General features: G+C 36.4%; 1 long non-coding RNA gene across 1 annotated transcript; it reads left to right on the forward strand.

Annotated features, from left to right (window-relative positions):
• The first annotated feature begins 6,704 nt into the window (after positions 1 to 6,704).
• On the forward strand, positions 6,705 to 10,699 carry LOC110215007 (uncharacterized). Its single transcript, XR_002326408.2, has 2 exons — positions 6,705 to 7,145; positions 10,244 to 10,699. It is a non-coding gene; the product is annotated as an uncharacterized LOC110215007 (long non-coding RNA).
• The last annotated feature ends 1,442 nt before the right edge of the window (positions 10,700 to 12,141 follow it).

A 12,141-nucleotide genomic window follows, 5' to 3' on the forward strand; every position in this document is an offset into this window, starting at 1 on the left:
TATTGGTATCACTAAAGTCAGTCAAACTCCAAACATGGCTGGAATAGAAAAATAATGTGATCTAGAGTTATCTACTCGTAGTTCTGAGGTATTCCTATTGATTAAAGAATGTTTGGTAATTTCTCACAACATGTTTTATAGCACTCCAGGAATTATCAGCTCACTACTATCTTAAGGACTATTGATGGTGGTTTTAATGTGTTAATTCTTTCTCAAAGAACATTAATCATATTGTAAAATGGTATTCAAATCCCTCAGTATATCCTTAAAAAGATATACATGCAGGAAGTCAATTGAATAAGATTGAAGATGTTGGGATAACTCTATTTGTGCTTCTGTATGAATTCTTAACAGCATACCTCAATAATGTAGGTACAATAAACTTCTCTAGTGAATGTATGACAAAGTTTAGGCTACCGAAGTATTATTCTCCCCTACAGTAAAAGAATCCAACAAAACTTTAGAAAGGTTTTCCTTTAGGTAAACATTATATATTTCTATGTATAATTCAAATATAAAAGATTTATTTATCATCAAATTACAGCTTCAGAAAAGACTATAAAAAGAAATATGATGAAGGACCTTTAGTCCATATTAGAGGACCTGGGTAGAGTACAATAGTAGAAAAGCTCCTTAATCCTGGAAGCTAGGACTCTTTGGGGGCAGCTACGTGGCATGGAGTCAGGACGACTCATCTTCTGGCCTCAGACACTTAATAGCTGTTTGATGCTGAGCAAGTCACTTAACCTTGTTTGGCTCTATATCCTCATCTGTAAAGGAAAATGGAAGTGTCTTTGCCAAGAAAACCCCACAGGGGTCACGAAGAACTGACATGACTGAAAACTATCAAACATGCCTCTTTTAATTAAGCCCAAGCTAGTATTGACTTATTTGGCTGTATATCACAATGTAGAGTTACGGTCTTTGCTGTTTTCAGGGCACTTACATCTCTAGATTTTTTTTTTCAGAAAAATAGGCTTTTTTATTTCTTGGATTAATAAGGATATTTTTTGAAATCATGTTAAAATTGACATGTATTCCCATGAAATTTCTTCTACTACATCCAATGTTCTAGCTTGCTGCTATCCTTTTTATCCTAATTCTGTCATAATGCATTTTAATCATACACCACAGCTCTATATCCTCTTGAAAGCTGATAATATTGGTATCTATGCATTTATTTTAATCATTAATAAAAATGTAAAACAGCTTATCTGCAATGAATGACAGATTTTGGGGCAATTCATCAGAAACATCTAAGTAGATTTTCTTTTAAATAATTAAAATATTTTTATAACTTAGTTTCAATATATTTAGTTTTCTTTACAGTCTTATGTATTTTATTTTATGCATTTGAAAGCAATTTTCTAAGAATAAGCTCATAAACTTTTCCATAATACCAAAGGGGACCATGTCACACACACAAAAAAAGATAAGAATTCTTGGCATAGAGAAAGAAAATAAAAACACTCAAGATAAACTTATGGAGAATAACTACAGTTAGAAGATGAGGCATGAATGATGATGTTGCAGAGGATGAGAATAATCACTCATAAAGGGAGGGTAAGAACCACAAGAGTACAGCGTCATAGGGAAAAAAAAGAAAATGAAATATTCAGAAAAATAGGTTGGTCGACAATTTCAAATGCTATACAAAGGTCAAGAAGGATAAGCAATGAAAAATAAAGAGTATAAAAATTTACGTTTAAGAGATTATAGGTGCATCTGGAGAGATCAGTTTCACTTCAGTGCTGGTGACGAAAACAGAGGCCAAATTCCAAAGTCCTAAAATGAGCATGAAAGTGTAAGATAGTTGAAGCTATGAATACAGACAACTTTTTCCCTCTAATTTTGACTGTAAAAGGGACAAAGATTTAAAAGTCAGTGGTTTGAGGGGGTGGTGGGATCAACTGAAGAGTTTGTTTGTTTGAAGGATGTAGGAAAACATTCTAATTTGTCAACAATGGAGGAGCCTTTGGATACAAAGAGGTTGAAAATTATGGGAGGACAGAATGGTGGAAGGGTAAAGCTGATGTAGGAAGCATATGAGGACAGAAGTAAGACAAAATAGAGAGGTCTGTATCGGTAAAGTTAACAAATGTTTATTGATTGATTAGCAATGAAAAGAGCAATCTCATCTTCATAGAATGGAACAAGGGAGGAAAAAAATGCAAGATCATGGCATAATGTTTTAGAATTAAAGAAGAAAGGGAGGATGCAAGAGATTACCTCGTTTTTTCCAGTAAAGTACAAGATGAAGTCTGTTAATAAGAAGGGGAAAGTAGTGTAGGTGCCTTAAGAAAGAAAAGAAAAATTTGGAACATTCACCATAGGAACGTGATAGTAAATCAATGAAGGAATAGTAAAAGGATAAGCATGCAACAATCAGTCAGTCAGTAAACATTTAAGTGCCTATTATGTGCCAGGCACTGTGCTAAACCCAGAGGATACAAATAAAGGCAAAGGGCAGTTCCTGTCCTTAAGGATCTCACAATATAATTGAGGAGCCAATAAACAAACAAATATGAACAAATGAGATACATAGGAAAATTGCAATTAATTAAAAGAAGGAAGGCACGAGGATTAAAAAAATTTGGGAAAGGCTTCCTATAGAAGATTAGATTTCAGTTAGGACTTAAAGGAACCAGGAAAACCAGTAGGCTGAAATGACAGAGAGTATTCCAGTCTTGTTCAAGAACAACCTTGAGGCCTTTCACTGACTAAAAGATGTGGCAGAGATGTAAGTGTAAGAAGGCTGGAAGGTGGTGAGCACTTGGTTTTGAAGGGCTTTAAGTGCCCAACAAAGAATTTTGTATTTGATATGGAAAGTGAGAGGGAACAACTGGAGTTTATTGAGTAAGGGATGATATGGTCAAAACTTTGACTTAGCAAAATTACTTTGGTGGAAGAATGGAAGATGGACTGAAGTAATGAGAGACTGAAAACAGGTAGACCCACCAACAGGTTCTCATAATAGTCCAGACGTGAAGTGATGAGGGCCTGTACTAGAGTGGTGGCACTGTCAGAGGAGAGAAGGAGATGGAAATGCTTAAAATGTGATGGGAATGTGAAATTGACAGGCCTTGGAAACAGATCAAATATGAAAGGTGAGAGGTAGTGGAAAGACATGAGCTTAAGGTACTGAAAAAGTATTGCCTTTGATAGTAAAGAGGAAGTGAAGAGGTAAAGGAAAGTTTACTGGAAAGGTAATGAGTTCGATTTTTGTGAATTTAGGTGAGTTTGGACAACATAAATTTTTAATGGATGACATCAGAATAATTTTAAGATTTCTGGTTGTATTATATAGCAGTGAGAAGGACACTAGAAAATGAATGATGGCAGAGATGTGGTGGTAAATGTTTAAAAACCAGCTCTCTGGAAAATTATGTAGAGCCACTTCAACATTTTTTCCATCATTTCTTGAGACTGGACAAAACAATAAACAAAGTCCTAATTTGTTGTGTATGTCACTTTTCAAGTTATAAATAAGAATAATAAGAGCACCTAATTCAAATGGTGTATGTAAGGATCAAATTAGATAACTGTGGAACATTTTGCCAACTTATTATTATTGTTTCTATATAGCAATGTGTTATATCAATAGCAAATAAGAGTACAAACATTTTTATTTGTGGAAACTGAAACTCACAAAGGTGATTGTCACTTGGCTTGTAAATACTTGTCTATCTAGCCATTGGGAAGTATAAACATTTCTCCTCTAAGGTGAAGTTCTTGAACTCATTCAGCTCTGAAGGAATGGTTGCCATAGCAAATCCCTGTTTGATCAATGCTTTCCCTGTGTACCCTATTAATCAGGAAACTAGAACCTGGAGAAGGACCAGCACTATATGTCTGGTGGTTCTACTAGTTCAGGACCCAAACAAATTATCCTGTCAGGCAGGGAATTTGGTGACAACTCTGCCAGAAACATTGCTGATTAACACCTGCCTTGTACATGCTTACAATAAGGTTTATTTCACTCTATAACTATAACTTTAAACTTATAGGGGAGGTGGAAGAGGAGACAATCCAATTCCAGAGCAGTGCTGCAAGGCTGAAACTCCAAAGATTCCTCTCAGTTTCATATGACCCACATTTAGTCTGAATTGCAAAGGAAATCCACTCCAAAGACTGGATAGAAAATGTAGACTACTTCTTCTTTATTGGACATATACCAACATCACGTCAACACAGAATGGTTAAAATTATCCTGGCTTTCAAAATGGCATAGTGCCATCTTGCAAAGTCTCTGAAATAAGAGGCCTATTGTATATCCTTTTCATTTGAAGTACATGGTGAGGCACATTCTGCTGAGCCTGCCTCTTAGCAGAAAAATGGCTTTGCTGAATGCCTTCACAAATCCTTTCTTCTGGACTCCAAAATAGGCATGGGATTTTTTTCCCCAAAAAAAACTTTTTGGCTTCTTTTTTGGTCTGTCACTTTAGGCTTTGTAAGGGGATTCTACTACTTACTGGATGACCTGCTGAAACCAAGGACGTTGAAGGAGAATTCGCATGTCCACTTTAACAATGGTAAGAGTTCTAGGAAGTACTTGGATTAAGGCTATGAATACAGAGAAGACAGATAAGACTGACATAAAATATAAAATATGAAAGATCAGGCTACAAGAATATCCTACTGGGATAAGGCATATTGGCTCAGGGGGGACATTAAGTCTTAGTCATTATTCAAATTGCTACTAAAATAATATGAGAAATGATGTGTCAACAAAACTGCCCTTTCCCAAAGACCTTTTTATTTTCAAAGTAGAGGAAACCCTGGAGATAAATTCCTCTTTTTCCAGCACAGCCTGAGTTACAGGTATTCTAGGTAATTAAACATGCTGGTTAATAGACAATAATCATATATAATTATAATTAAAACCAAGATGTTACTGGGCATCATTTAATACCTTTTTAAAATTGGAGGAACTTCAAGTTATCACAGTGATTCAAGGTGAACAAATATCATTGTCCTGTTCAAATATGGACTTGTAGACTCACTATCATGTTCTGAGCTTAGAAAGAGCTATTAACTTGTAATAAAAAATCCTGTAATCAGGTCTGTACTCTGCCACTTCAGTGATTTTAAAGAAACTACTTAACCCCTCTGGGTGTCAGTTTCCTCATCTGTAACCTGAGAGGGGTTGAAAAGGTCTTAAAGGTGTCTTCTAAATCTGACATTTTAGTATTATGTGACAAGAGTTTCAGTTAAACTGCTGAATAAGAGAAAAGGCAATCTGTGACATAACTGTATACATTATGTCTGCTGTAGAAAGAGAACAAAACTAAATAAGTTACTTATAATAAGTAATAGCTTTGACTAATTTGGGCATGAATATTAACAGATATACATAATTGTTATTTAGTGTTCATTTAAATTTGCTTCAAAATCATCTTTGTTAGTAATTGTCCATGCAGCCATGGAGAAATATAAACATTTTTCCTCTAAGGGGGAGTTCTTGAACTCGTTCAGCTCTGAAGTAATGGTCCCCATAGCCATAGCAAATCCTTGTTTGATTGATGGCCTTCTCCATGTACCCTATTAATCAGGAAGCCAGAACCTAGAGAAGTACCAGCACTTTGTGTCTGGTGGCTCTACTGGTTCAGGACCCAAATAAATTATTCTGTCAGGTCAAGATCTTCAGGGACAGCTCTGTTAAGGGTTTGCTGATTGACAACTGCCCAAAGTATCTTTCCACTAAAGTTTATTTCACTCTGTAACTATAACCTTAAACTGATGGGGGAGGGGATATGGAGGAGAGAATCCAATTCTGGAGCAACACTGTCTGGCTGATGCACCAAGGTTTCCTCTCAGTTTCACATCTATTTTGAATCTACGTGTATTCTGTCTGACCCTAAAATGAATTCCAACAAGTTTAAAACAAGATTCAGGAAAGAACAAAAACACATGGTGTTGTGATGAGATTGGGTTTCTTGTTGTGGAAGATATGACCATCAACAATAAAGGAATCAATTGAGAAAGTAAGTAAAAATGCCACTAATAATAATAGTTAACATTTCTATCATGCTCTACACTTTACATACAAAATCTTATTTGATTTTCACAACAACTTTGTGAGGTAGGCACTATTATCAACTCAATTTTACAGATGAGGAACTTGAGACTAAAATAATTTAATGATTTGACCACAGGCACAAAACTAATCAATATGTAAGGCAAAACTCAAGGTCAGGTCTTTCTGACTCCAAGTCAAACATTTTATCCATGACTATACCTTCCAGCTGTTTCTAAAGTCTTGATAAGACCATGAAAGAGGTAGAGAGGAAGGTACCCAGGATGCTATAAAGCCTAGAGACCAGGCCTTGTCAGTCAATCACTCAGTAAATTGGCATTTATTAAGCATCTAGCATATTCTCTTATTTGTGCTAGGTTGTGAGGTTACAAAGCAATCAAAAGCAAAGAAAAACAGTCCTTACAGAAATGAAGAGGTAGGGAATTACATTTCACATCCAGTGAAAATGCTTTGAGTTGGGGGAATTGTTGGGTGCAAGGACAAGCAAAGAGGTAGATAGATGAATATGTGGAAAGAAGTGAAGTGTAAAGGGACCAGAAAGTTAAGATGTTATGAAGGGCTTTGAAGCATTTTCTATTAGATTAGGGACCTGTAGAGGGCCGGCTTTGGGGAGTTGGAGGGCTTAGGCCAGTCCGGGTCTTACCTGCAGCTTGTACTAAGCCTGACTGCTGTGAAACTCAGGATGTTGGCTCACCACCCCCCTGTTCTGTCTCTTGAGAACAGGATGCAGGAAGGGAGGAAACAGATGGGGTACAGGACAGGATGCAGGAAAGAATGTGACAGACAAGGTACAAGGAAGTAAGGAAATCACTTAATCAGATTTGTACTTTTCATGAATAGCTTGATCCAGTACTATATAAGCCTGAGCCCTCAGATCAATAAACAGAGTTTGTTCTTCACTGCTCTCACCTGGCCCGTGATTCTTTCTCTCTTCACACTCTGCCGGCATCAGACCACAGCCGGGGATGCAGGCGCTCCGGGCATTTGGCGCTTAGACAGGGACCTGAAAGGAAGGCTTCCCCCGGCAGAGTGGCCCTGAACAAGGTGGGCTGTTTGGCCAACAGCCCTAGAAAAGGAGCTCGGGTCGTCAAGAGAAGACGCTAACAAGGTAGGGCGATAATTTTCCTATACAGTTTTTTATTTTCACCAGGTTAAACGGGGATTAAAAAGAAACCAGACTGCCGCTTATGGGTCTCTTAAAGTGAACGTGAACATCAGAACGAGACTGCCGCTTATCGGGGTCTCTTAAAGTGAAAGTGAACATCAGAACGAGACTGCCGCTTATCGGGGTCTCTTAAAGTGAAAGTGAACATCAGAACGAGACTGCCGCTTATCGGGGTCTCTTAAAGTGAAAGTGAACATCAGAATGAGACTGACGCTTATCGGGGTCTCTTAAAGTGAACATCAGAACGACACTGCCACTTTTCGGGGTCTCAGATTTAAAGTGAAAGCAAACTGCACAGGTGGGAAAGCAGACCGCACAGGCGGACAAACAAGACTATGGCTTTTGAGCGTCTTCACAACCGAAAGTAAACTTCAGAACTAGAGGGCTGCTTTTCGGCTTCTCTGATTTAAAGGGAAAGTAAGCCGCACTAGCTAACTAGTGTCCTATAAGATAGTTAGCTAACATGGGGCAGAGCTCGTGGGCAGAACAGAGAGACAGACAATATTATTTGAAAGTGTTCACATACAGGGGACACAACAAGAATTTTAGCATGCAAATAAGAACATTGTCTTTCTTTAAATTGTCAACTGCATCTTTGTCATTTCTATTGAGAACAAACCAAGTGCCATTCTGCTACTGAAATCTCTGCATAAGATACCTGTACTGTCCAACAATTGCATTGCCAAGACTGTACTAAGGCCAACTTTGATTACACTAGGAAATGGCAGTGCTCACTCTTAGTGGTGTTGCAATTTTCAGATATTTGCTACTTTATTGATTATTGTTTAAAATAATAGTACTATATGAGAATTTAATGATTACATCTTGGAATTATTTTGTATAGAAAATACACTTAGAAAAGTGGTTACCATGCTGCTGTCCTGTTCTTGTTAAAAAGACCTATGTCATAAATATTCAGGACATTGGCAGCTGATCACATTTGCAAAGTCAGTGTGTAAGTGAAATTATTACTCCCTCCATAATGTCTTATGGACAAGCAGGAGCTGTGATATGAAACTACATTGTATTTCCCATTTTATATATGTCTCCCTATTTGATTTTATTCAAGTTATAGTACATTCTGAAAAAGTTGGCCTTATGAGTGTGTCGTTGTGGCATGCAAAGAGTTATGATGACTTCACATTAAATGTTAGAATTTGTAGTCATTATGATACTGGAAATTTTTGTAGTTTTCAAGAGTCTCAAAGAAAATTGTATATTAACATTTTTTTGTCAGCCATCAGTGGTTAAGGGGATTTCATTTTAGATCCTTTATAATAATCAAAGAAAATGGAACATTTGCCTTATATACATATAAAAAAAGTTTTAAGTTATAGCTAAAATAGCATACTGAATTCTATAGCTTTTGTAGATACATGTCCTTTGCAACCTTCCATTCATTTCAGATCAGTTTGTAAATCAAGCGTTCTATCTTACCGTAATTCTAGAAAAATAAAGCTTGTATCATTTTATCTACAACCACCATTTAGGTAACTTAAAAATTACATTGGTATTCAAAAAAGAGGATAATTATTTAAGAAGCTAAGTTATATCAATAATTAGAAAACAAATCAGCTTGTTTTCTTAATCAGGTGGGGAGGAAACTTCAAGGGTAGGAGTAAATAAACTCTCTGCTTTAGAAATTTGACATGAGCAGTTTGTATGTTAAACACAGTCTAATGCACTGTATGTATACTAAAATTTCCAGTAAGATGTAGCTTGTAAATTTTCTGAATCAGCTCCTTAGTACTAGTTATAATATAGCTAAAATCTTAATATATTTTACAGTATATAAAAGGCTATAACTTCATAAGTCCTTTTTAACATATCTTTGATAGAACTTTTTGATTTAAAAAATTATTCATTCTGACTTTGTTAGAATATTAATAGCAATATTTTTAGGCTTTCATTTGTCCTGGTGGTTCTTTGGGAGGATTTGCAAGCAAATTAAACAAGTGAAGTGGGAAAGGGGACATTTATTTGTCTTTGAATATTTAGAAATAGATTTTTACCCTTGCCCAACAAAACCATCGTGAATTCAGTAGGTAACTAAAGAAATTCTATTGCTTTGCTGCAGAGTTCTACTGCCTAACTCCCTCTTGTATTAAATCCAGCATAAATTTGTCATAGCCTGGTCAGTAGTTAAAACAACATTTCAGAGTTGAAAATAATTTTTATTAATTAAACGATTAGGGAATCTTTTTTTAACTACAGATAGGAAACTTAGTTATTTCTGTGTTTTCTGCCAAGAAGCATAACCTTAAACACATTTCTATACATACCTGATTTCTTAGCTACTTAAATTTATGCTGTTCTAAAAACTACTTAATCATATTTAGTTGGCTATTTTTCTGCTAAACAATTACACAATGTTAGGGGGAGTCTTATTCTAAAATTCCTTTATTTCATATCAAATGTGTGATTCATGTTTTTTAAGTGTAATTACATGTATGTGTCAGAGTATGTGCAAAAAAAAAGTGGGGGAAAGATGAATATCATATGATGACAAGCAGATATTTTGGATTAGTTACATTTTTAAGAAGGACATAAGCAATACCATTTCTTGTTTTGCTTTAATATTCTTGGCAATCCAAGACACCTCAAGACTGACAATGGTCCCGCCTATACTAGCAGGAATTTTGCACAATTTTGTCTCACCTATAATATCACTCACTCTACTGGCATCCTGTACAATCCTACTGGACAAGCCATTGTTGAAAGGTGCAACAAGGATATTAAAATCCTCCTTGATAAACAGAAAAAAGAGGGAATAGAAAATAGGGTAAGAAGGAGATTGGATCAGATCATATATACCATAAATTTAAAAAGGAGATTGGATCAGGTAATATATACCATAAAATTTTTGACACTAGATGATCAGGGACGTACTACTGCACAAAAACATTTTGCAGGGCAAAAGAACAGGTTGTTAGATGAGCAACCAGATGTCACAGTAATGTGGAAGGATCCAAAGACGGGTAATTGGGATGGTCCAGTAAAATTATTAACCCAGGGTCGAGGTTATGCTTGTGTTTTTCCAGAACATGCATGAGAACCAGTCTGGGCTCCCGAGAGGAACATCCGTACCTGTCAGCATACTGACCAGAGGGATAGAGACCCTGAGCATCAAAGGAAAAACTGATCAGAGACAAGTGGAGGAGGAAGGCGAGACCGAGAAGAAGAAGAGCCAATAATAAGATGTTGATTGTCCTTTTTTGCAATGATGACTGCCGCAGATGGCTCCGGGATGGAGTCATGATTACATTGGACTTATATGCCTTACCCCCCTTGGGTTAAACCTGTAACTTGACCACTATACTTTTGTTTGTGTAACTCCCTATTTGCTTTCTAATACTACCAATGTAACTCCTGATCAAATATTGAATAAGCTTCAGGGTGCTTGGCATTCCAAAAATATAACATGGATGGTATTGATCCTCAAGATATTGTTTATAAGCTGTTGTACTATATCAAGCAACTTAACACTTTCCAGAATATTTCAAGTTTGCTGTTGCATTTTGTACCCTGATGGTATTCTTGTTACTCTTGAGTTTTCTCCTGATGTGCATCCCATGTTCTCAAGCTAGAACAGAAGAAAGGGGGAGATGTAGAGGGCTGGCTTTGGGGAGTTGGAGGGCTTAGGCCAGCCCGGGTCTTACCCGGGTCTTCTTTCTCTCTTCACACTCTGCAGGCATCAGACCACAGCCGGGGACGCAGGCGCTCCTGGCAGGGACCTAATAAACTTTATTAATTATAACAATGGTATGGTGAGATATGTTTTATGAAAGCGAGTTTGACAACTTACTAGAGAACAGATGTGGAAGAGTGAGAGATTTAAGACAGAGAGACTAACCAATTTGCTATAGTCAAATCACGAGGGGATAAGAGTCTACATCATGCTGGTGACATTTTCAGTGGAAAGAAGGGGTTGTAAAAGAGAGGGGTTATGAAAGAAGTAATGAGACACATTTTACACCTACCAGATTGACTAAATTGTTGAAGGAGAAAGCAACAAATGTTGGAGAGAATGTGGAGAAAATAGTACACTAATTCACTGGCAGTGGAATTGTGAACCGAACCAACCACTTTGGAGAACAACCTGGAATTATGCCTAAAGAGTTATTAAATTGCCTAAACCCTTTGACCCAGCAATACCACTACTAGGTCTATTTCCAAAGATGATTAGGGAAAAATGAAAAAAAATCCATATGTTCTAAAATGTTTATAGCAACTCTCTTTGTTGTGGCAAAAATAAATGGAAATTACAAGGATGTCCATCAATTGGGGAATAGCTGAAGAAGTTGTGCTATATGATTGTGATGGGATACTATTGTGCTGTAAGAAATGATGAGCTCACTCATCTTAGGAAAACTTGGAAAGATTTACACAAAATAATGAATAGCAAAATGAGCAGAACCAAGAGAACATTGTATACAGTAACAGCAATATTGTTTTAAGAATGGTTTTGAGAAAATGCCATTTTTACTATAATAAATACTCAAATTAATATAAAGAACATATGAAGAAAGATGCTATCTGCATCCAGAGAAATAACTGATAATTGAAGTATGTATAGAATAATTTATACATATATATATATATATATATATATATACATATATATATGTATATACACACACACACACACACACACACAAGTAACTTGCTCAGAGTCATAGAGCTAGTAAGTGTCTGAGGTCAGATTTGAACTCAGAAAGAGGACTCTTCCTGACTTCAAACCCAGCACTCTATTCACTGCACCACCTAACTTCCTCAATTTAAACTACAGAATGCTTAACATTTTTGGTCAACACAAAGGAAATAAGTTAATAGTCAAAGTGCTCAAATAGAATAGGGAAAGCCATCTTCTGTAATCCTCACAGGATTATAGCCTTCTCTATACATTCAGTTTAATATAACTTTCAAAACATCCCGGGTA

This window comes from Phascolarctos cinereus, unplaced genomic scaffold (genome assembly GCF_003287225.1).
Source record: "Phascolarctos cinereus isolate Bilbo 61053 unplaced genomic scaffold, phaCin_HiC Scaffold_726;HRSCAF=1367, whole genome shotgun sequence".
Classification (NCBI taxonomy): domain Eukaryota; kingdom Metazoa; phylum Chordata; class Mammalia; order Diprotodontia; family Phascolarctidae; genus Phascolarctos; species Phascolarctos cinereus.